The 4,587-nt window shown below is 37.5% G+C and overlaps 1 non-coding gene across 1 annotated transcript; it reads right to left on the bottom strand.

Moving 5' to 3' along the window:
- Window positions 1–274: 274 nt before the first annotated feature.
- LOC121983541 lies at window positions 275–380 on the bottom strand. Its single transcript, XR_006112583.1, has one exon. It is a non-coding gene; the product is annotated as a small nucleolar RNA R71 (small nucleolar RNA).
- Between the last annotated feature and the right edge of the window lie 4,207 nt (window positions 381–4,587).

The raw sequence follows: 4,587 nt of genomic DNA, 5'->3' as shown, positions 1-4,587 counted from the left end.
CTCAAGGATTATCAGCACCTTATGCAAGAGAACCAATTTGGTGGAGGACCTCATGAAGACCCCAATCAACACTTAGAGGTCTTTTATGAAATATGTGGTACCATGAAAATGAATGGAGTTCCTTCAGAAGTAGTTAGATTATTATTATTTGGGTTTTCTTTAAGAGATAGGGCAAAGCAATGGCTGAATTCTTTGGCCCCTAATAACATCACCACTTGGGAGCAGTGTGAGCAACAGTTTCTTGATAAATTCTATCCACCAAGCAAAACAGCTCATATGAGGAATTTAATTGCAAGCTTTAAGCAAACTGACTCAGAATCTCTTTTTGAAGCATGGGATAGATATAATAGTATGCTCAGACAATGCCCACATCATGGGTTGGAAAGATGGTTAGTGTTGCACACTTTTTATAATGGTATCAACTATCATACCAAAGTGTCCCTTGATTCAGCTGCTGGAGGGGCACTTATGAATAAAAGTTTAGATGAAGCTAAATAAATTATTGACAGTGTAGCAAAAAATCATCATCAATGGGAAAATGAAAGAAGTGGTGGCTATTCTTCTGTAAACCCAACAATTAAAGCATCAGGGAAGTTTGATGTAGATGCAGTCACTCTTTTGTCTGTAAAATTGGACGCTCTTACAAAGAAATTTGAGAATATGGGGACTAGTGCTAATTGTTGGTGCGGGAAGCATCCGACGATCGAACCTAAGTTTTGATAATGGCAAAGGATTCAAAGTTAAGGTGCTTTGTTTTCTGACAGCTTTTGCTGAGTGTTTCAGGAAAGTCCTAACTGCGGTTAGGCAAGGTAAAACCCTAGGGGCTGGTAACCCTAGGTCATAGGGGGTGGTAACCCTATGCGGAAAGCCTTGGCAGGTCGATGGCTTCAGGCAAAAGTCTTAGGGGGTGGTAACCCTAGGTGAAAAGTCCTGGTGTCGCGAACCAAGTGAAAGTCTGAACTGGCCGGTGAAGCGGATATTCAGCAGAAAGTCCGGAAGCATCGAGTGCCGAGCAAAAGTCCAGTCAATCTGGAGGATCGTACTGGCAACAGGTAAATCTCCTGAGTGGAGTAGGTGAGGACGCGTTCCCCGTAGAGGGAATAGTAGGCGTCGGGTTGACCTAGGGTTTCCGGCAGGAAATCCGAAGTCAGACCCGGACAGTCCGGAGACTGTCATAATTTCATATTCATACTATTATTTTGTGTTAACTTTGTGTTGCAGGTATTTTTGGATTAACATACTTGCAGGTACCAAAAACACAAAGAAGAACTCAGATGAACAGTATCCGAGGCGCCTCCATGGAGCTTGGAGGCGCCTCGGGTGCGAGCCAGGAAAAGGCCAGCGCAGCAGACTGGAGGTGCCTTGAATGGAGGTCAAGGCGCCTTGGACCGGAGGTTGAAGGCGCCTTGGATAGGCTGAAGGCGCCTTGAACCAGATAGAGTTCGACCAGGTCAGTGCTGATCCACGCGGGTGACTCGGCTCGTTCAAGGCGCCTTGGTGAACAGTATAAGGCGCCTTGAACCCCCTTTATAATGGGTCTCGACCAGCAGCTTCAAAATACCTTCTTCCAAGTGAACTATCTGCTACAAGCTGCCTACGAGACGTTCCCGAAGTGTTGCAACGACACCCCGACAACCCGGAGCTTCAGGTTTAGTCCTTTGTTGTCGGTATAATCTTTTACTGCTTTGAATTGTAATTAGTTTGTAATAGTTCTTACGAGCTTATAGTTGTTGCCCACGGAAAGCGATCAAGGATCGCGGGCCTTCGAGTAGGAGTCGATCAAGGCTCCGAACGAAGTAAATCCTCCTGTCTCTGTTTGCTTGCTTTCTTATTTTCCGCTGCGTTTTAATTACTCGAGTGTTTTCCGAAAAATGAAATAGCCGCGAGCGCTATTCACCCCCCCTCTAGCGCGTCTCGATCCAACAATTGGTATCAGAGCGGGGTCGTTTTGAATTGGTGCAACCACCTTTCAAAATAAATTTTTCGCTGTTTTTTTTTCAGAGTCGAATTAGAATTTAGCCTTATAGCTATATTCTAATTTTTGTTTCCCTCGAATCGACTTTTGCTCGAAGTAGGTGCAACACCACTCGAGTTCGTTTTTATTATTCTTTATTCCAGCACTACTAATCCAAGACTTAGTCTTGGAACATATTCTGTTGTTTTCTTTTGTTACATATTATAAATGGCCCAACAAGAGGGTTTCAGCACTATACGTCCCCCGCTATTCTCCGGAGAGGATTTTGGCTACTGGAAGGGAAGAATGGAAACGTATCTAAAGATACAATTCGAAACGTGGATGATCATAAAGACGGGACTGAAACTGGCAATCGATGACGACGGCAAAACTACACGCTGCGAGAAGTGGGACGCTTCTTTAATAAAAAAGGTGGAAGCCGACGCCAAAGCTACCTGCACCCTCCAGTGTGGTCTTACCAAGGAAGAACTCAACAGAGTTGGCCCGTTCTCCTCTGCAAAGGAGCTCTGGGAAAAGCTAATCGAACTCCACGAAGGCACTGACGACACCAAGGTAAGTAAAAGAGATCTAAAGAAGGCAGTAAAATCAAAGGAAGGCCCACAAAATACAAAGATGAAGTTTGAAGTTACATGCTACGGGTGTAACCAAAAAGGGCACATCAAAACCAACTGCCCTAACCTGAAGGAGGTCAAAAAGCAAAGAAGGAAAAAGGTCCTTAAGGCAACATGGGACGAATCTTCATCGGAGGACGACGACGACGAGCTCGAACAAATGAGTCTACTCGCATTAATGGCCCGGGACCAAGTCGTTGAATATGGATGCGAGAGCGAGTCTGAGGCAGAGTCCGAGCAAAGCCACGGATCCGTATCCGTTTCCGAAGGACCAGACCCCGCTGTAAGTATCTCCCGGTTGAACATTTTAGTTAGCTATTTATTGCGCAAATTAGCTAAGTCAAACCTGAAAGTAAAGTCACTTCTAAAGGAAGTAAGTGTCCTTAAAGAAGTGGCTGACACCAAACCCTCACCTGACCAGAGTCAGACTGAATTTCCAACTCAAATTCAAAAACTTGAGGAAGAAAATTCAAGTCTAACAAATCAGGTTAAAGATTTAGAAAATACCTTAGAACGGTTTACTTTGGGCTCCAAGAATTTGAACTTGATTCTTGGGACACAAAGAGCCGTCTACAACAGAGCTGGGCTGGGATACGAAAGTAAATATAGATCTTATTTATCATTAATAAACAAACAAAGTATTAAATCAGTCCAAGCATGGGTCTCCAAGTCTAACTTGGTCAATCAAGTTGGACTTGGCCAATACTGGGTTCCGAAAGATCAAATATACTACCTCGATAGACCATATCGAGGCCATGATCCACGGGGAGCAAAAAGAAAAACAATCCAAAAAATTTAAAATTCAAAATTCAAAATTAAATTCAAAATTCAAAATTGAAATTAAAAATTAAAAATTAAAAATTAGAAATTGAAATTAAAAAATAATAATTTCAAAATTCAAAATTCAAAATTAGAAATTGAAATTCAAAATTCAAAATTCAAAATTCAAAATTCAAAATTCGAAATTGAAATTAAAAATTAAAAATTCAAAATTCAAAATTCGAAATTGAAATTAAAAATTAAATTCAAAATTCAAAATTCGAAATTGAAATTAAAAATTCAAAATTCAAAATTCGAAATTGAAATTAAAAAAAAAATAAATTCAAAATTTAAAATTCGAAATTGAAATTAAAAAAATAAATTCTAAATTCTAAATTAAATTCAAAATTCAAAATTGAAATTAAAAATTAAATTCAAAATTCGAAATTAAATTCAAAATTCAAAATTCAAAATTGAAATTAAAAATTAAATTCAAAATTCGAAATTAAATTCAAAATTAAAAATTAAATTCAAAATTCAAAATTCGAAATTGAAATTAAAAAATAAATTCAAAATTCAAAATTAAATTCAAAATTCAAAATTCGAAATTGAAATTAAAAATTCAAATTTCGAAAATTCAAAATTCAAAATTCGAAATTGAAATTAAAAATTAAATTCAAAATTCGAAATTAAATTCAAAATTCAAAATTAAATTCAAAATTCAAAATTCGAAATTGAAATTAAAAATTAAAAATTCAAAATTCGAAATTGAAATTAAAAATTAGAAATTCAAAATTCAAAATTGAAATTAAAAATTAAATTCAAAATTCGAAATTAAATTCGAAATTCAAAATTAAATTCAAAATTCAAAATTCAAAATTGAAATTAAAAATTAAATTCAAAATTCGAAATTAAATTCAAAATTCAAAATTAAATTCAAAATTCAAAATTCGAAATTGAAATTAAGTTATAAATTCAAGATTCAATTGAAACTCAAAATGAAGATAGAGGATCCAGACTCGCTGGTACCCCCAACTAAACTACCCGGCAGGGTAACTGAGCCTAATCTACCCGAAATGGGTAAAACAAGAGTAGATCACCCGGCAGGGTAATTAAGGTTAGATTAAAACGGACTAAGGTTAACTTGAACCACAGTACTGGTGAAGTTTTTGGATGATAGTACGTTAGGGAAGCTTGGGCATCGCATGTCTAGGAAGATATGGTTTCGACCTGGTGCATTTG

This window comes from Zingiber officinale, chromosome 5A (assembly GCF_018446385.1).
Source record: "Zingiber officinale cultivar Zhangliang chromosome 5A, Zo_v1.1, whole genome shotgun sequence".
NCBI lineage: Eukaryota > Viridiplantae > Streptophyta > Magnoliopsida > Zingiberales > Zingiberaceae > Zingiber > Zingiber officinale.
Note: the sequence above shows the minus strand (reverse complement) of the source record. Positions and strands in the feature narration are given on the sequence as shown.